This window comes from Dipteris shenzhenensis, chromosome 6, assembly GCF_047967505.1.
Source record: "Dipteris shenzhenensis isolate YYH24624 ecotype China chromosome 6, Dip_SZ_1.0, whole genome shotgun sequence".
NCBI lineage: Eukaryota > Viridiplantae > Streptophyta > Polypodiopsida > Gleicheniales > Dipteridaceae > Dipteris > Dipteris shenzhenensis.
Window position 1 is genome coordinate 55,848,161 of NC_141601.1, and position 22,206 is coordinate 55,870,366.

The following is a 22,206-nucleotide window of genomic DNA, read 5'->3' on the forward strand; positions in this document are numbered from 1 at the left end:
GGGGAGCAAAAGCGAGGATGCTAGTATGTTTCTGTATTGGTTCTAGCCTAATGGCCCCTGACCATTCTGCGATAGAGGAAGTTCTCTGGGTCCTCTGTTGTGCGTATGTAAGCAAAGTGAAATTGTTCCATGAACTCTCATTTACTGAAGTTGCATTTATGTTCATCCAACTTCCATGATGACTTACATACACGCAGTTTTCTGGCTCTCTAGTATTCAGAAGAGACATGCACTGCATGTGGGTTTCTTGAGTGCCTATCCTAAGTGCATGCTTGCCATAGACATACTACACATTTCCTGTCAAAGCTTCCTTTACTTGTAGTTGTGATTGGGAGCATTTCAGTTTGGCCCCCTCCCTCAGTGAATTCCTAGCATCATGTTTCTGTAACTCTGATACAGTGCAACTTTCTTTTAGCTTCAGTATTTATCCTATATGGTATTTCTTAGTACAGCACAACCTCCTTGGTGGTTCTACCTATCATCGGGACAGAATTTTGGTTTGCCGCGCTTCCTCACTGTATTCATAGCATTATGCTTCTGTAGCTGTGATACAGTGCAATTGTCTGTAGCTTCCTGATCATCGGTGGTATTCATTAGTACAGCACTACCTGGCATGCCTGTTGATTTCTCAAGTGCACTACTTTGCATGTAATATCAGAGCATGCATTCCTTTAACTTGCAGTTTATAGTTGTGGGGTTACTCTCTATGGTGCTTCATTCTATGACAGCAGCACATCTGTGGTGATTCTGGTTGTGTATCGTATATCACCATGTCACCATTATGCTGTGAGAGAAAATATGAATGACGAAACATATATCCGTAGTAAGCCTTGCGGGCCTTCAGGATCAAGATCAAGATGGGGAATCGCTTCTTGAATGCCGTAATCCACCTGTGGCAAAACACGTCTTGCGTATTGAACGATATATGTGTGCTCTTCCATAGCTACACACTACCATATATGCACACAGCTTCCATATCCCTGTGATGTCTCTGTCCCTCATGTAGCGTGATATATTCCACAAGCAACAGGGCATGCTACTAGAGAAGAGGACTCACAGGAGAGACGTCCAACAAGACGAGAGAGGGTGACATGATTGCAACACGAACATCGGATAAGCATATAAGAAGCTAGAAAATCAAGTTGCCATTGGAGGCATCAACTCATAGTATGCATGCTGAAATTTTTGATCACTGTATATGTTGCACATATTTGTACTCATCGCTACGTACATTTGTAACCTCTAGCGAAGAACCTGCATCATGCAGCTTGTTAAAATCCACCCATATAAACATAAGAATCAGATCCAATAGATACACTACTCATCCCCTATGCTTGAGTCTTCCTCTCTTAGGCCACCAATGTGTACACTTGCAGTGATCCCCTACTATAGGTAGTTTACCAAGCTCACACAGCTTGAGCTCCTCATAGAATCTTCACCATCAATGCCTAGAGTATTCTTATCAAGCCTTAGAGAATCAAGCAATTCACTTCCCAACACAATAAACTCCATTCCAGATTTTATTAACCAACTCACACCAGATGTCAATATATCTACGTAGTGGATCCGAGGACATCAAGGCTTGGTGACACATTTGTATGGGCATTAGTTATGCCTCCCAACTTTGCATCATCTATATAATCTCCATAACCATAGCCATGCACAGCACACACTAGAAGCATCCTCATCATCAAAATAGTCGCAACCAAGTTCTATATCTAAGGACATACTAGTTTCGGCATGCACATATAGCTCATCAATATCAACATCATACTCACAATTTTCCACATCAATAGTTTCTACCTTTGCATGTGTACTCATTCTTCTTCTTTGCACATGGGTACTTAACCACCTTCTTTATAAATTAGCCCTTATCTTGCAGTAAAACTCAACCAAATGAGCTATGCTTAGCTATGTATGATCATTGTGATGCGTTTCAAAGAAATGCAACTAGTTGTCGATGCAATAGAGACTCAATGAAAATAGGCAGTAGCAGGGCAATCTCAGAGAATGGTGTTGATTGTAGCAGTACCAAGATCAATGGAGAGAGAAATAGAGAAGTGGGGGAGAGAGAGAGAGAGAGAGAGAGAGGCGTGCCGTGGCAGCGCGCGCGAGAGAGGAGTGGGAGAGAGAGAGAGAGAGAGAGAAGAGAGAGGCATGCTGTCGCGGTAGCGTGCAAGAGAGAGAGAGCGGAGAGAAGCAGAGGGACGCGTACGAGAAAGAAAGAAAGAAACTATTATTATCGTCCTCTGGGGGCCTGAAATCGACCCATGGGACGATAATAATCAAGGTAGATGTCGATAGAGCAGAGGTAGCTTTTACCGGTAGGAGATACTCAGGCTTATAGGCCATAGCAAACAAATGGGTATACAAAGTGAAGTACAATCCAGCTGGAAGTATTCAAAGATACAAAGCCAGACTAGTTGCAAAAGGATTTGCACAGCAATATGGTCAAAATTATGATGAGACTTATGCTCCAGTAGCAAAGATGGATTCCAGGCGATTCTTGATATCACTAGCGACACTCAGTAGATGGAATGTGTATCAGCTCGATTTCAAGAATGCATTTCTCAATGGTTATCTAGACGAGGAAGTCTACATGCAACAACCGACAGGTTATGTTGAACTAGGAAAGAAGAATAAGGTTTGTAATCTTAAGAAAAGTCTCTATGGCTTAAAGCAAGTACCCAGAAGTTGATACAATAGAATTGACAAGTATTTTGCTGATCTAGGATACATTATTTTGCTGATCTGAGATACATGAAGTCCAATGTAGATCATACTCTCTACTACGAAGTTCAAGGGGAAGACATTACTATTGCAGTTTTATACGTAGACGATCTGATTGTGACAGAAAGTAAGGATAGCTTCACCAGAAAGCTAAAACAAGACTTATCTGTAGAGTTCGACATGAAAGATCTTGGACTTATGTACTATTGTCTTGGTATTGAGTTTTGGAGTGATTTAGGTGACAGAAAGTAAGGATAGCTTCATCAGAAAGCTAAAACAAGACTTATCTGCAGAGTTCGACATGAAAGATCTTGGACTTATGTACTATTGTCTTGGTATTGAGTTTTGGAGCGATTTAGACAACACCTTTATGAGTCAGCTTAAGTATGTTGACAATCTCTTGAAGAAGTTTCATTTGGCAGATCGCAAAAACTGTACTCAGTCTCTATGCTCGACAAGGCAATTGTAGGCTGTTTCTTGCTGCTCCAAGTGACTGCAGCACTCCCAAAAGAGAACATATATCCACTTGTAGATCGTCTATCAGAAATACGACCAGCCCAATCAGCATCAGTGTATCCATGCAATTGTATCTGAACCCCAGTCTCATAAAATAGTCCATACTGCAATGTGGACTTCACATACCTCAGTATGCGTCTAGCCACATCCAAATGCGGTTTCCTTGGAGCCTGCATTGGCAACTAGTTGACTAGAACCCTAGGTGGTTGCTATGTCAAAACAGTTCATTATGCAGCAAGGGGCTTTTTTGAAGTGATCACGGCAGATGAAGAGCACAGGCAGATTTTATTGGAGCACTCTCCTCTTTTCTATGGATAGTAGATGGTTCATGTATTGCCCTGGTCTCCTACCAGAGATTATCAGGCATTGATCCGACACAGTTTGACTGAATCACTCATCTTTGGCCTTTGTCTTCAAAAGAAAGCGTGCTATTATGTCAGGCTAAATTATGTCTCCAATCGAATGATCAAAGAAATCTTGTTGACTATCACACGATCAAATATTTGTTATGTAGTAAGTTTGCTAGCAGCAAGGGGCTTTTTTGAAGTGATCACGGCAGATGAAGAGCACAGGCAGATTTTATTGGAGCACTCTCCTCTTTTCTATGGACAGTAGATGGTTCATGTATTGCCCTGGTCTCCTACCAGAGATTATCAGGCATTGATCCGACACAGTTTGACTGAATCACTCATCTTTGGCCTTTGTCTTCAAAAGAAAGCGTGCTATTATGTCAGGCTAAATTATGTCTCCAATCGAATGATCAAAGAAAGCTTGTTGACTATCACACGATCAAATATTTGTTATGTAGTAAGTTCGCTAGCACAGTTTATGGCAAACAATTTCATTGAAATGCACCCAAAAGAGGCTTGAGATACTTTAGAGGTACAAGATAGTTTGAGATAGAATACAGAGGAAGTCATCCATGTTGATATTGTGACAGTGACTATGCCGGAGATCATGAGACCAAGAGATTGACACAGGGATATGCATTTTTCCTTGGTCAAGGTGCTATATTATGGTTGTCAAACAAATAGCCAACTGTTTCTTTGTCTTCGACTGAAGCAGAATATAGAGCACTCACTACAGGTGCATGTGAGGCTATATGGCTCATAAGACTATTGTTAGAAACAGATTACTTTGATGAGTCCAAGCCAACAACAATATATTGTGATAATCAATCGGCTCAAGCATTGGCCAAGAATCCAGTATATCACTCTAGGACAAAGCACATTGATGTCAGAGAGTCACTTCATCAGAGAAAGAGTGTTACTTGGTGATATCACACTACAGAATCTTTATCCAGGTAATTTTGCTAAAGATATAGTTGGTGACAGAGAGTTAGCTAGCCAAAATTGACATTCACTCAGATCGATTATGAACAATTGATTCCAGAACCAACACAAGAAGTCACTTTATTAACAGAAGAGAATCAAAATTGTGCTAATCAGTGTCCATGTGGTTGTTGGACAACTTCAGGCTGTCAAGGACTTGTTTATGTAATACAAGGATGTGTCTTCTTGGAGTTATACTGACTTGAAAGGAGTTCCTCCAGAAATTTGGCAACACAAAGTCCCACTTATTCCCAGATGCAAACCCCATTAGGCAATGTAAATATATATGATGAATCCTAATTATGCCAAACAGGCTAAAGCTGAACTAGATAAACTCATCCAAGCTGGATTCATTTATGCCATTGATAGAAATGAGCGGTTGTTTCCCATTGTGGTTGTACTAAAGAAAATTGGCAAACTTAGAGTATATGTGGATTATAGAAAATCGAATGCTCAGACTATTCCACACCCATTCCCCATCTCATTTACAAATGGTATTCTTGACTACGTTGCAGCACATGAGATATACTCGTTTATGGATGGATATACTGGATACAATTAAATTTCTGAAGCATCTGAGGGTCAAACTAAAGCTACTTTTGTTACTAAGTGGGGTGTTTATGCCACAAAGGTATGCCATTTGGACTAAAAAATGCACCATCTAATTTCTAGAGGTTTATGATAGAAACCTTCAAGGACTATTTAACCGAGTTTATTGCTATATATTTAGATGAATTTTGTGTTTATTCGGCTATATTTATACATTTGGTCTATCTTGGAAAAGTATTTGGCACATGTAGGCAGGTAGGTATTTCCTTGAATCCTGCCAAAAGTGTCCTCTATGTCCCAATGGGTGTTCTGCTTGGTCATGTCATCTCTCAATAAGGCATCAGAACTGAGCCAGCAAGTAAGATTCAAGCATAGAAAAGATGCCCGAGCTTGAGACATTAACTTAGTTCTTTTGTGGGCTTTATTAGTTTTTATCAAAGGTTTATTTGAGAATTTGCCAAGATTGCAGCTCCCCTACCTGAGCTAACTAAAAAGGGCACAAAGTTTCAATGGACTAACGAGTTTGTCTATTGCAATTCCATACACTAAAGAAGCATGCAAATGAAACAACCATTTGTAGACAACCTAGATGGGATGTTATATTCCATGTTCATTTAGATGCTTCTCTATATGCCATTGGTATCATACTATTTCAGCCAGATGGGAAGTTTGATTACCCCATCTTTTATGCAAGTAGATTGATGACTCAATCGGTGTGCTAACTATAGCACAACCAAGCATGAAGCTCTTGCTATGGTTTATAGTGTACAAAAATTCAAGCACTATTTTCTCAAGAATAGTTTACCTTCTATGTTGATCATCAAGCTCTATATTATTAATAATTGGATAGCTTACAAAGTCACAACCAATTTAGTACCATTTTGAATGGCTTTTGGATTAGAAGCTATTATTCTAGCAGAGTTTCTAGGCTCGAGTGTACACGTTGCTACTTATCATCACCTTGGTGAACCAGAGGCAATCAAGAGACACATGTAGTAGCTAAATTAACTGGATGAGTTCTGCATTAGAGTTGCATAGTCATAGTAGCAGGTGATACAGAGGGGGAGAAAAGACTATCATGACTGGCATATTGTTCAAAAAATTTTGAAAAAGGAAATGTTGGTGTTGCTGTATAATGCGAAACATTGGACCATTAAAACCCAATCTTAAATTTGTTGGAATAGGCCATACATGTTGATTGATGTTCATGACAATGGCACAGTTCAATTGGCTAATTTGCAAGGACAGGTGATTCTTGAGTTGATTAATGGAAGTTGAGTTAAGCCACATAAAGTTAAGGTGAGTTAAGCCATACGAAACTGCCACATTGAGTTAAGCCATACAAAACGGCCATAGCAAGCTTGGTGACAGTGAATAACTCATAGGTGCCTAGACAGATGCCATGTGGCAGCGAGCAGTTTAAACTCACTCTAACTAAGGATAATCATGAGACTAAAAGTGAGTGTGGTCCAGTTGAGGTGTCACATGGGATATTAAATTTGGCGGTGCATGTTGTCTAATGAGTTGTTTTGCTACATGCAAAAGCAAAGAGTATGAAGATTCATTGTTTCATGGAGAAATTTCTCATTGCTTAAGCTCTTTGCTACTGCTGCTTTATGCTCAGTATCACACTTGGAGGTGACCGTTGCATCCTATTTCTTGTCATCACCCCTACCTATGCCCCACTATGGCTTCAACTATCTCTAGATGCAGAGAGAGACCAACCACTAGATGCGGAGAGAGACCAGCCAAGTGACAAAAGTTATCTTTGCAGCTTCAAAGTTCTCATCGATCAAATAGGCCCCTATCAAAGTGAAGATGCTAAAGAGGAATGCCTTGTACATCATGATGAACCTTCTGTGGCATGAGGTGTGGAGCGCAGAGGTAGCTGAAGAGCTTCTTCACACATATGAAGGAGATACTCACACCAGCAACGTCCATGACAAACGAGTTGATTTATATAAATGTATTTATGCAAAGATCTTCCAGCTCACCCCAATACAGATCGGATTGTCAGATTGTACCCTAGTACCAAGTTTGATACATTGTGACAAAATGTTCAAAGAAAAGACCTTCCACTAGTCCCAGGGATTTCTAATAAGCAAGGCTCTCAACATCGAGATGCATCCCTTCTTTTAATTTTTGATAGGGTTTATTGGACTGAAGAAGACATCTAACTTCATCCCAAGGAGGACGTATGAAGTGAAGTCTCTTTTTGCATATGAACACAAGGTACAAATTGATTGGCTTGAAATCTTCACCAAGAACTTTGATTCTCAGCTCAAGAATGTCTATCTGAGGTGTCAAGCCCACTGCAAGCTCAGACCACACTTTTGCATGATTGTCGATCGGAGCTTGGTGTCAAGAGTTGTGAGATGGCTAGAGATGCCTTGACTGGAAGGTCCAACTCCACAACTCCTACTGACTAATGCACCAAGTGGATATGAAGGAGAAAGTGGATCTCAAGAGTAGTGGAAGACTTGAGTTCTTAGCTACTGAAGACCCAGACCCTAAAGGAGGTGAGAATTATGGAATCCTTGTCTAGAATCTATGTCTAAACCTCCCCCGCCTCCTCCTTTGCTGAGGAAAAATTTCCAATGAACTCAGTCTACCACCCTCCATCTCCATAGGAAGTATCTTCCTCTTATTTTTGAATCCCCTCAGTCTCCCCCTTCCAATCACGAGCTGATCTCTTCTCCTAATACACACTGTCTGGCCCTCCACCTACAACTCCCCAAGCTTCTCATGATGATACCTCTTTAACCAATACTAACCACGAATCTCTCCTCACACCCAAGCCTCACTAGTGAGGCTTGATGTGGAGCAACCACAGGGTGAAAAGTGGGAGTAGGCAAGTGGAGTTAATACAGCCATGTGTGAAGAGTCTACTACTGATGCCAAAAATGAGAAGTCAAATGAGGAGATGAGCATTGGGTTGGCTTAGAATGAAGATAGAACAGAGGGAGGTGGAAGAGGCCAGGCCAATCATGGACCAAAAATTGGAAAAGAGGTGGCCAAGAACAAAAAATGATAGGGCAGTGAAGACATCGAGCAGGAACCAGCAGACAATTTGCTAAAGGCCAATGGAAATTGATACAAGAAAATGTGTACACCAAGAAAGGGAGGGCCAAAACAAATATAGAGGCCATAGAAGGAATAGAGAAAAGTGTTGTCAAAGGCCTTGAGGCCACGACCACAGTTACAATAGAGGTCACTACAAAATCAGAGGAAGCCATGGCTAAAATATGGAGGTTCAAACTATCAATCCAATCCTAAAGATTTAGAAATGGGCATTGGCCTTGTGCCTTTGTAGACAAAGGAGGCTAACCAAACTTCAATAGATCACAAAAGGAAAAGAGTAATGGGTGGATTGACTAGTTTAAATGATCAAAAGTCTCTATGTCAGGAGGGCATGCCACAAAACTCTAAAGCACAAGACATGCAGGTAATTGACTCAGGTAAGCATTAGTCAGCAAGTTATACATAGGACATGATGCTCCAACATAGTGAACAAAATTTTGGTGTCCATCTCTAGATGATGCTCGTCAAATCCGTGGGTTACCTCCTCCATGACATGTGCTATCCAATGGGGGTATTCACCCTTTGTTCCACTTTGAAGGGATAGCATCCCTAGAAAATGTGACAAACAATGTATACATGGATGCCAATTGGGTGCCTCCATAGGTTTTGATCTATGTGCAACAGGAGCATAAATGCTACTCCAGAGCTCAAGGACTCTTGACGAGATTGTTGAGCTTCTAGAGGAAGGGGAAAAGAAGATCAATGAGAAGATCAATCATTTGTAGAAAGCTTGTGATTAGCTCCTAACCAACCATGGAATTCTGCTCCATCGATATAATGAAGCCATTGTATCAGTCACAACAACCACTTGGAAAACCATTTCCTCTCAAATACAACTCAAGGTACATTAGGAGGAGAGATAGAAGCCTCTTAGTAATGTCAATGCTGAGTTGCTTCATAGTAGGCAGGAGAATGAGGCACTTTAACAGTGGGTGGTGACCCTCAAACAAATCTAGGAACTACTCCAGGATCTTGACCTGCCTTCTGAGCACCCAAGTGTGCCTCCAAAAATAAATGATCTTGAGGATGATGAGAATGCCATTGGACAAGGCAGCACAACTCGAGTACTGGAACAAGGTGGCTCAGTTGGATGATAGAGCATATGGATGACTCTAGTGTAGCCTTGGGGCATCTACTCTTCGCAATAGCAGCGAGAGTCCCCGATTAGGCAGTCTAAAGGAGCGTGGTAGATCCTAGGGATTTCCCCGTGGGCATCATAGCAATGGCCCATTGTTGCTAAACATAAACGTCCAACCCAATCCCGCATAACCTCCTCCATATAGCCCAAGCCTCAGGCACAGCCTGTGCTCATTAGCACAATAGAGGCTCTACTTAGAAGGCCTTCTATAGCAATTCTAAAGAGACAACCCATTACAAAAAAAGGAAACTCATTTTGGGGCCTTTTAGCCTGAAAGGAAAATAGCCGTCCACCAATCAAAAAGGAGGGCCAATGTAATGCTGAAAAAATACAAAAAAGGAAGAAAAAAGAAATATTGTCAAGTTTGCATTCAGTGAGGATACTTGAGCTACTTTATTATATTTGACGCACTATGTAGAATTCAGTACTTCTGACATCATCGACACATCCTCGAAACGACATTTGAAACACTGAAAACGGGCACCTGAAGCCCCAAAAAAGGCCAAAAAGCCCCTGCAAAAAAAGTGTACTAAAGAAAGCGATTTGAGAGGTTGGCCGGTGCATCAGTGGAGTTATGTCGTATTTTAGTGTTTTAGAGGAAATAAAAATGAAGAAATTGTGAATTTCTCTCAGGGCCCCAAAATGAGCTCCCTCTTTTCCTAATGCCCCAATGCTCATTAACACAATAGAGGCTCTACATAGAAGGCCTTCTATAGCAATTCCAAAGAGACAACCCCCAATGCTGGTACAACATCACTAGTAATAGGCTCCACCTCGTAAACAACGCATACATAGTTTTGGCTGATAGCGTTCCACCAATGGGCCTCTAACATTTAGACAGAGGTGGATTGAGTCCAAGAAGAGTTGTGAGGTTACAACTCAAGCTAAATTGAGGCAAGTGCTAACCCTTGGGTTAGGCAAGTCTTGAGTATATAGGAGTAGAGTGTGAGTTATAACAGTATTTTTACTCGAACTAGTCTTGTCTTGTTGTGTAGAGGCTAGGAAGATAGAGTTTGAGTTGCTATGCTCATAGAGTCTTGAGTCTTAGCCAAGGTGAGCAGGAGTGAGTGGGAGTGAGGTTTTTGGTTTTGTAACTACAAGCTGTTTATATTGCAACAGACTTCTAACAGACTTCTAGATTAATATAATTACTTTGCTTATTGAATTGTATTGTATCTTTGTATTTACTCACATTCCACTTAAGTGATTTAATACCCATTATCATACGCTTTGCCCACATAGCACGAACCTCGTCTAGAATCCTATTGTTGGCATCTATTTCTATGCTCCAAGTGCAATAGGAAGCTCAACAAGGCAACCTTAGGACTACAAGAGCGAGCATCATCCTATTGAGCTGAGCACACACCTAGACCGAGTTGGGCATGGGATTATAGTGAAACTTGGGGTGATAGAAAAAGGCCATTAACAAAGAGCCCACTCCTCGGCTCCTTGCACATCCTTGAGAGAAACTTGAACATATTGTCCAAACAAGTCCTTGTAGCATCAATCCATGGAAGCTGACTCACATTCTTCTACTTGAGCACCTCTAGTTGATGCAAGAGATCTATATACGTACATATATACATAATTACATACATACATCAAAATTAGGACCCCATTGGTTGCCTATTTCATGCATTTTGTTGTCTCATGAGCATAAGAACAAGCACTTGTGTTCCTTACCTTTCTTTGTAATGGGGGTCTTGATTTTGGGGGAAGTATGTCAAAAATTGATAAACACCATTATTTGATGAATATAGTTTTAGTTGATGGAGAAAATGGACATGAAAACCATCTAAATTGGATCTTGCCATTCGATTTGATATATGACATGACCCCATTTGGATATGCAAGTCCAAATATGCGGGGTGCTACTTTTAGGGCCTAAATGCCTAAAATAGGCAGCGCGTTAACGCGCTGCCTATTTCATGCATTTAGGCCTCAAAAGTAGGACCCCATTGGCGGGATCATGTCATATATCAAATCGAAACGACAAGAACCAATTTAGATGGTTTTCATGTCCATTTTCTCCATATATCAAAATTGTATGCATCAATATATACATATATGCATCAACATATACATATACACATATACATACATACATACATACATACACACACACACACACACACACACACACACACACACATACATACATACATACATACATATATATATATAGATCTCTGTTGCCTTCTATATAGTGAATGCTTCTACCAGCGCAGTTGAAAGTTGTGTCCAATCCTTTTGATGTCATCTTGAAGGACTTGATACCAAGTAAGAGCTGTTTCTTTTAAGAATTCTAGCAAGATCTTGTGTGTTGGTATAATTGCCCATTGTAGTGTGATACTCTTGATTAAATTCTCATAGACATTCCATAGGATCATCTCCTTGCTCTCTATAGAAAAGCAATGCTGCCATTAAACACTATTATGAAATCACATCTCTTCACTCAGTTTCTTGGAGAAGTAGCCTATGAGTCTTGCCAAATCTCAATTTACATTTCTTGAGATATTGCTTGACAAACTCCAACTTATTCCCAAAGACTTTCACCCTTGTATTGCATGAATTAGAAGAAGATCCCTCCAACTTCACCTTATACCTCAAGAAGCAAACACATCTTCAAGCTTGCTTCCAACTTCTATAAAGTGTCTCAAGAAAAGGCTTGTAGATATGCATCCCCATACATAAGAAAGAAAACTTGCATGCCTCAACTTATATTTAGCTCGTACATTAGAATGTAAAGTGTAAAATATGAACCTGCACAAAAAATTACAGATTCAACAATAACTTCTTCATTATGCAACAAAACGTAGTCATGTTTGCACTTAAAATTCTTAAAACAAACCCATTTTGTAGGCTTAAGTAGACTATTTGACAAAAAGCAACGCATTTAGAAGTCAACATTTTGTTGAGGAGGTACATACTTTTTCTCCAATATAGCAAAAATCAAAGATTTTAGCTATAACTTTTGTGTCCAGCAGCTTAACATAGTTATGTTTGGACTTAAAATTCTTAGAATAGACTCAATCTACAATCCATTGCTGTCATTTTTAAAGGAAACAATAATCATGAAACATACATCTGTAGCAAGCCTTGCGAGCCTTTGGGATCAAGAAAAAGATGGAGAACAAAGGAAACAAAAGCTTTTTCAATGCCAAAATCCACCCATGACAACACACTGCTTGTGAATCAATTGATATATGTGTGCTAATTGTTTTGATCAAAAAGCTCATACAACACAAGTTAAACATGAAAACAAATAAGATGGCTTGGGTCACATAGTTCATGTGATAGGAACAAAAGAAAATAGCCTAAAAAGATATCCCATAACACTAAGGAAGCATCAAATAGGGAATCTTCTTAACTCTTATCAAGAGTAAGACTCTAGAAGAGACTCTGCCTCCTAATCTTCCATTCTAATTTCAATTTTCTTTGGAACAATGAGAGAATAGGTGTTAGTTACATGCATTTTATCAATTCAAATATCACTTTTCTATTGTTAAGAAATCAAACATAGAGCACATAGTGCAACTAAATTACAAACTAAAAAGGGGACCCACTAAGCATTCACCCAAGTAGCAATCTAGTTGCACCTTGATGATGAGCACATGTGAGGAAAGTTTATGCATAGATTGCGGGTCGAACCTAGGTTATAGACCTAGGGCATATTGAACTCTTGAGATTAGCACCCCGCACAAGTACGATGGTAGGTGCACAGTTCAAAGCACCAACACTATGACACTTACATTGAGCTAGTGGAGAAACATGAGACTTTGCAAAACTTTTTCACTAGGAAGGCTAATTACATGAAAATAACTCTAAGTCCTCATTGGAGTAAACATGGTAGTCAAATTTAACAAAGGATGAGGACTACCCAAAATTAGGTATCATGAACATCTTGACGATCACGTTGTGACTACAAGCATATGTAGGAGAGATTGACAGGAAGCCATTTGCTCATCCATTGCTATAGAGCATTCCACAATCTTAGAAGCAAGGCTAATAAACTAGAGGAAGAGAAATGCAAAAGCCAAGAAAAAGACTGAGGCAATTGATGATGAGGATGCCACAACAAAGCTTGACAAGATGAAGTTAACATTAAAGAAGGCCTTGAAAGAATTGGATTTTAGATAAAAGCCAAGTCAAAAGGAAAATGGTGCAACAAATGCTGTAGAAAAGGACACACAAAAGATGATTGTAGATCAAAGTACTAAGGAGCTTGTTACAATGAGTCCAACTGTTAGGACTATGCAAAGATACACTAGGTCAAGCCGACGAGTCTAAGGCTAAGGAAGTGCAACCATCAAAAATAGAGTATTGTAAAGGCAAAAGGCAAAACAATAAGGATAAAAATCAAGGTCCTTCACAGATCCGGTGTTACTTTTTACAATGGTAAGCATACCAAGTCCGATTTTCCACTTTGTCAAGAACATTTGAAATTTCTTCAAAGTAACAGGGAAAGATGGGAAATGGATCTCGAAAGCCAAGTCACAGTGGCAGAACTTTCAAATACTATGGATGCCAATGCAGTAACCCAATTGCAAGGTCCAGTAAATAGTGGGGATAATAACAAATCTCTTATAGGAGACATCAATTGGAAACAACATAAGCAAATTGCCTCTTGAATATTTTGGGAATTGAAAGTAAAATCCCTAGCTATGGATCTACCACCTGATCTAAGTGTAGTTCCACTAATAGATAACTCGACCGGTGCTTCCACTAGTAAGTCTTAGATAAGCCAAACTCTAAAGAAGGCCCAAGCCCTAAAATGGTGAAAGTGTGGGAGATATTCTAGAATACTAAGGCTAGCTTGACAATAGTGGAATTATTGAAAATTGCACCTTATTGTAGAGATTTCTCGTACATCAACTCTAACCTAATAGATTTTGTCACCATTCTAGTCATTGACACTCCTATGGTGGATGAAAAAGTATCAATTATTAATGTGAAAATAACAAGCAAAATGTGGTAGGCATAGTTGTTGATGGTGGCTTTGGAATAAATATTGTTTCAAAAGCTATGTTCAATAAACCGAAGCTCAAGAATATGACGCCTTTACCATTTTGAGTTTGAATGGTGGACCAAAGGCCAGTTGAACCAATAGGTATGCTTTTTAGCGTTGTGCTTACCATTGGTGTGAATTATTGAACAATCAGTTTACCGAGTGATCCCTAGGAAAGAGAATGCCTATCCACAATTGCTTGGAAGATCTTGGCTCCATGATTTGGAAACCAACTTAATGAAAATTAAGATTGGGGATAAGGAACTACATATTCCTACTAATTCTAGCAAAATACCTAAGATTTACAGACCAAGGACCTAGAAGTACGAGATCAATCTCCAAAGGATGTTGAAACTCAACTGATGGAAGTGTAGACCTTACTAGTAGGAGTGTCATTTACGAATCCATTTCCTATAATATGCACGAATGGTATGCTAGAATAGGTTGCCAGACATGAGATGTACTCATTCATGGATGGATACAGTGGTTATAATCAAATTTTAATTACACTCAAAAATTAGAATAAGACTGCTTTATGTCACTAAATGGGGAGTATGCCACCAAAGTCATGCCTTCTGGACTCAGGAATGCACCATCTATTTTCCTAAGGTTTATGGTTGAGACCTTCAGAGACTACTTAATCGAGTTTATTGCTATTTATTTGGATGGATTCTATGTATACTTGGTCGTTTGTGTTCATTTAGTTTATTTGGAAAAATATTTAGCAGGCGCATATAGGTTGGTATTTCATTGAATCCTACCAAAAATGTATTTTGTACCTGATTTGGTGTTCAGCCTTGTCATGTGACTTCTAAGGATGGCATTACAATTGAAGAAGGAAAGACTCAAGCCATAGAGAAAATGTCCAAGCTTGCAAACTTGATTTACTTGAGATATTTTCTTGGTTTTATAAGTTTTTACAGAAGATTTATTTGGGACTTTGCTAAGATAGCGGCTCCATTATATGAACTCACCAATAAGAATTGAAGTTTCAATAGATAGACAAGTTGTCTCATGATTAAAGAAGCGTGCTTCTGAAATAACCATTCTTAGGCAACTAGGGTGGGATATAATTTTCCATGTTCATGTGGATGCTTCTGGTTATGCAGTTGGAATTAGACCAGCACAACCAAATGGGAAGTTTAGATTACTTGATTTATTATGCAAGACAGGTAATGACTCAACCCAAGTGTACTATAGCAAAACTGAGAAAGAACCACTTGGTATGGTTTACAGTGTGCAACATCATCATACACTGGTATATACCCTGTGGCAATGAATGGTCAAAGTAGGTTCTTTTTCCACTCATGGATCTCATTTGGAGTCATGACTGGTGTATAATCAATTGTGTGATGTGGATAACTCCATGCTGGAGGTGGCGGCGGTCTGGTGCTCTATGTGCAAGAGGCTTACTTGTGTACTAGCAAGAGTGTCTACCCATGAGAACTATGTGAGAGTTGCCGTTGGGGGGCTTATGCTAAACTGTTAGAACCAAGTCATGTGAGAACTTTTGTATGCCAAGGATCAAGCCTGTAGTAGAATGATGGCAAGGTTGCATGTAGTTTCTTGCTAATCATTGCTTGAGTCAAGCCGACTGTTGGGAGCCTTAGCAGCTTGGGCTCCTTTGTAGATGGTGCTCGATGGTGCTGAGTCTTTCATTTGACCTGCAAATTGAAACCTAGAGATTTCTAGAACCAAAGAACTAGAACTCGCACAACAAAAAACCTCTCAAGACATGAAAAACTCATGAGAATGGATCACTCAACTTGAGATAGAAGAAGCTCTGAATGACAGAATCAAAAGCTTTTTGGGCTGCAACAACGGAGAGTGAATGGAACTTTACAAAGAGAGCTAAAGAGGTGATGAAGGTGCCTCATGGGGAGGTCTTGTCACCTCAATGAAGCAAGGGCTTGACACCTTGACAAGGGCAAGGGCTTGCTCTCTCTCTAACATAAAAACTCTCTCAATGGAAGATGCCTCATGCAAGGAGGACTCGACACTCATGAAGGGGGTGGGAGAACCTGGTGCTCTGATACCATAATAGTGGAAGTGAGAGAGGGAGAGAGAGAGAGGAGTGCACATGATGTAGCTACCTGTACACTAAGTGTATTGACAATGAAACATGAAGATATACATGTGAGAACCCCTTAGGGTTAGGGTTAGGGTTTGCCCCTATGCCTTATGTGGATACTGCAATTTACACTATCTTTAATAGCTCCCAAGGAGGGGCATCTTATGAACCCCCAACCTTCCCAGTGCCACCGACCTTCGCCAACTATGTGGCCCCACGAGTTCCACCCTATCGCCCAATGCAAGGAACCTTCGTGCCAATGCCCCATGACCCACCCCCTCCGGGAGTCTGACCGTTTCCAGTGCATCTATTGCTCAAATGAATGTAGGCCTTGGTGTGTCTACCCCAATGTTGGTACTAGCAACTCAATGGATTTCACCACCAGTGCCAACTTAAGGCCACCCCTACGTCTTGTTAGGCCCACAATGGTGCTGCCGCCACCAGCTGCCCAAATGGTGTTAATAGATGAGGCGATGTGCATCTTAGAGTGAATGCTCTAAGAAGGGGGGTCACACCACCTTCGCCCGCCCCAGTGTTTCCTGCAGGGATCCCTAATCCATCAAGGAGCCAACCCATAGCCATCTCCAAGTTAATGACCAAATTCCTTGGGGAAAGAGACTCGATCTCCCACATGGAGCGATTTGAGTAGATATGTGAAGCATTTGGAGCTCCTGAAGATCTTGAAATGGCTAATGTTTTGGTCTCAGTCTGGATGACAAAGTAGGCCAATGGTATAGGGCTCTCACCTTGAAAGAAAAAGTCAACTAGGAGACGCTGAGAAAATCCTTCATTATAGGGTTCATCCCCAATGGACATAAATGGAGCCTGATTAATCAATCATATGAGGTGAAGCAGAATGACAAGGAATCCCTTCAAGATTACATAGCTAGAATCAAGCACCTCAATTCCCATTGCGAACCATACGAGTGAATGAGCGACGAACGATTGTTGCCTTGCTTCCTCATTGGATTGGTAGACCTGAAGTTGCATGACCACCTGATGGTTATGAATCCTACCTCCTTCAAACTATGCAGCAAGGTGGCTATCCATATAAGTGATAATATGATGAACAAAGCTAGCTCGGATAAAACCCCGACCCCATTAGAAGTATCACCATCAATTAGGTCTTCCAGTGTGGAGATGACCAAGAAGGAGATCAACGAGCCCAAGGGCTTGGATATGAGTGAGATGGCCTCAAATTTGCTAAATCAACTTGGCCAACAATGGAGGTCAGGGACCTCCAAGGAGGTGCCAAGCAATTGTTTCCATGGAGAGACATTTGGTGCAGGGTATATAATGGCAATCATCCCTCCAATGAGTGCCCCTGCCTTAGGGCAAGGCTGGCCCTCTATTGCGCACACTATCAGAGATGGGGAAACCACCATACCTCCCAATGTCAATTTTCGAGGTCCCTGCCCCAACCTATGTATCAAGTGTGACCCCCATTAGCCCTAACAGATTTGCCTAATCCTATGAATGCACAAGGTGCCCCTATGGCTAGTACAAAACACAACAGGCTCCGTTACTACTGCCCATATTGGGTCCTCAACCTCCCCTACCCCATATAGCCCCTGTCAATCAAGTATTGGTAGAGGAAGGGCCCAATGATTGGGAGGAGACTAATCCATACCACAGACCCCTCGACTACTACCCCTACGAGGAAGGAAGTGGCACCCTAAGTCACTACCTCCTGCAAGAGGATCAGCAAGTCCTCGTGTTCCAAACCGCTCCCTTGAATGCAAGGGCCGGAGACCTAAACTATGTTGCTCAAAGGCCCCCGATCCAATGCTATATCTACTAGGGCCTGTAGAGGGCAAGTGAATGCCCCTACAAAGGTACTTTGAACCCTCTAGTGTCATGCTTCAAGTGTCAAGGGCTACCCCTATAGGGATCTTACCCCAGCTGCTCCTCCCATGACAAGCCCTACACCCATGTGTGCGGGGTGCAGAATTGAGCATCTGTTCAAGGACTATCCCTTGAGAAGACCAGTAACCCCAGTCACCCTGCCTAAGAGCACCAACCTTAACTTTCTTAGTATCAAACAAGGCCATGTGGCCGTGGTACCCTTAAAGGTAATCACAAGGATGCCAGCCAAAGCCATAGGTAGGGCAATGAGGAATCATGGGAGGATAGAGGGCCCTACTACAAGGCCATTCGCAAACCCGGTCCAAGAAAGCCATACGGGTAGGTGATGGGCCTGACCAGGTGCTCATTCAAGATGGTTCTAATGAGGAGACAACCACCCTCGCTACCTCCTCTGCCTCAAGATGTGCTTCCACATAGCGTGACCTGGAAGTACCTCCGAGCTCAGGTGTAAACAAGCCAGTGCAGGCCCAAGGCCTCGTACCCCCACCCACATATAAGGAAACCTATCCAGACCTAGTCCTAGAGAATCAATATGTAATAGAGGCTCAGAACATGGTACGGGACTACTAGGAAAAGTTCGTGCATAGACTTAAGGTGAGCAGAGGGTTGGATACCATCCACCCAGTCCACCTGACTAACCACCAAGGAGCAAAGAAGCTTAAGGTGTCAGAAAGGGTGGAAGAAGAGGAACGTTTCAACTTTGATAAGTCAGAGGCTCCAGATCTGATGCAACAAATGTTCCAAGAGGACCCAATATTGCAAAACCTATAGGAAGAAGGAGACCTTTATGGTTTCGAGGACCTGCTACTGTCAATGGGAAGGGAGTCCTCATAGGAACCCTCTGATAGCACCGGGTTGGATGCCTTCCTCTTGATCCAGGTAAAAATGTCGATCGCCTCCCTGTTGAGAGGGAATCCCATCCTTTGGTGATACCTATCCAACTAGATGGGAAGATGCTAGGCTCGTATGTCAATGTCCCTACCCTATGAATCCCAAATACGTGCTCATAGTGAGGGAGGAAATCCAAAAACTCATAGATGCGGTATTCATCTATGAGCTCGAGCATACCGACAAGGTATCACCCACCATTGTGATAGTGCTGAAGAAGAATAAAAAAATTCAAGTATGCATGGACTTGAAAAAAGTTAATGCCACCACCTGGTGTGACCACTACCCCTTTCTATTCATAGAACATGTCCTAGAAAGGGTAGCAATAAAGGAAGCCTATAGCTTCCTAGACGGATTCTCTAGATATAAGCAAGTGTCCATCGCCTCGCAGGATCAACACAAAATAGCCTTTGCAACTGAGTGGGGTGTGTATGCAGCTAGAGTAATGATATTTGGGCTGACCAATGCGCCTGCCACCTTCCAACGGATGATGATCACGGTCTTCAAGGAGTACTTGAGGGACTTCATGGAAGTCTTCTTGGATGACATATGCATGAGCTTGACGTGGGATGATCACCTGAAAAACCTAAGACTCATCTTGGAAAAGTGCTTTTGTACTGCATATGCCTGAACCCCTTTAAGTGCCAATTCTGGGTTAAGCATGACGTAATTCTCGACCACATAGTGTCTTGGAATGGAATCTCCACGTACCACAAAAAAATCAAACTCATTTTGGAATTGCCACCCTACACCAATGCCAAGGGAGTACAATGATTTACTGGTCACACGGGCTACTATAGAAGGTTCATCTTGTTCTATGCAGACATAGCCCACCCATTATACAAGCTATTAGTATTCTTTGAGTGGACCGAGGAATGTTAAAAATCCTTCAAAACCCTCAAACTAGCCCTGGCCACTGCACTAGTGTTGAGAGCACTAGGCTAGGATCTAATATTCCACGTTCATATACATGCCTCCAATTTTGCTCTATTTAGTGTGTGTTAGCCCAACCAGTGGAGCATAACCTGGACTACCTGGTGTACTTTGCGAGTTGGCAATTGAATGAGGCCGAGGTCAACTACACAACAATTGAGAGGGGGGGTCTCACCATGGTCTATGCAATCAAGAAGTTCAGGAATTACTTATTGGCCAACAAGTTTGTCTTCCTTGTGGACCACCAAGCACTGTTATACTTGGTCAACAAGCCATGCATGACGGGACACATCACCAGGTGGATGCTAATCCTCTTGGAGTTTGACTTCATAGTCTCGTTGTTTGTAAAGGGAAGACCCATGTCCTAGCCGACCATCTATCAAGAATCCCAAATGGCAAAGCCCCAACGGGAGTCAAAGATGACCTCCCTGATGCTTCCCTCTTTCTCATCAACATCATACCTGAATGGGCCGCTGAGATTGGTCACTACTTGGCCAATGGCCTACCCTTGCACCAAGCTCTCAAGAAAGATAGAGCCCGCAAACACATTAAGGATGCAACGCCATATCAGCTAATTACAGGCCAACTATACTGCATGGGCAAAGATGACATCATGCATAGATGTGTGTGCGAGCATGAATACATCAAGGTGATCGAAGAAGCCCACTCTAGAATTGCAGGAGGGAATTTTGTCACCGCTGATGTTACAGGATGTAAAGTGCTCCAAGCTGGCCTTTGGTGGCCGAATCTCTTCGGAGACACAATCGAATTTATCAAGTGATGTGACCCCTGCCAACGTGTACAAATCCCACATAAAGTGGACATGATGCCCTTGATCAGAATATTAACCCTTTGAGAAATGGGGCATCAATTTTATTGGACCTATAAGCCCATTGGCTAAAGAAACTGGGTCTAGATACATCATCTTAGCCCCACAGATTACTTCACCAAGTGGGTAGAAGGGAGAGCCACTGTGAAGGCAGATGCAAGATCCACCCTAAATTCTTATATGAGCAAGTTATCACGTGGTTTGGATGTCCCTTAAGCTAGTTAGCAACCGAGGAACTCATTTCCTCAATGAAACTATAGCAATCCTAACAAATAAATTCATGATGATACATAGGAAATCAATGCCATACTATCCCAGGGCGAATGGCTTGGCTGAGAGCTCCAATAAAACTTGCTATAAGATCATAACTTGCATAGTAGAGGCCAGTTGTACCGACTAGGAGCATAAGCTCTCTATAGCCTTATGGGCCTACAAAACCTCCTACAAGGTGGCACTGCACCCCCTTTAGCCTAGCCTTTGGGGTGGAGGCGGTGATGCCAATGGAGTATGTAGTGCCTAGCCTCCACCTTACTATCCAAGAAAGGCTCACTAGAATGCCTTGGCAGAACATTTAATTGACCTTGAAAAGCTAGATGAGACAAGGTTGCATGTAGCCTACTACCTTTGAGTGGAGAAGGCCCGATGCAAAAGTGGTTTGCCTACAACCTCAAGAACAAAGACCTTGTAGAGGGCAATCTTGCACTCCTCTACAATGTCCACAATATCAAGTGCAAGCTCAAGTACCAAGGCATGGGTCCCTACCACATGGTAGAGATCACTCCATAAGGGGTGTGCTAATTAGCCACCCTCGATGGAGTAGAAATGGAAGGCTACCTTAATAGGAGCAAATTGAAGAGATATTATTTTCCACTCACACTGCTTACCCTTCAAGCCATCCATAGAGAAAAGGAACTCAAGACCAAGGTAGCCCAGATGAAACACCAAGCCATTGAAGAAGCCAGGGCACGTAATGCCAAGCTCAGATGGCATAAGCAAATGGCATTGCTTAAGGCAATGCTTGAACACCTAGAACTGACGGATGAACTAACAATAGAACCAAGTAAGTTGGATGTTCAATTGCAGGGTCCAAGCTTGTGCATCCGAGCACTTGTGGATCCAGGAGTGAGCCACAACTTCATCTGCCATGAGTATGGAAAAGCTACAGGTACCCCTAAATCTCATCATTGCTTCAGTGAGGGCTATCAATGGTCAACTCTTAAGCACCTTTGGTTTTGTAAACTTGAATCTAACGGTTGTTCGCCAAGC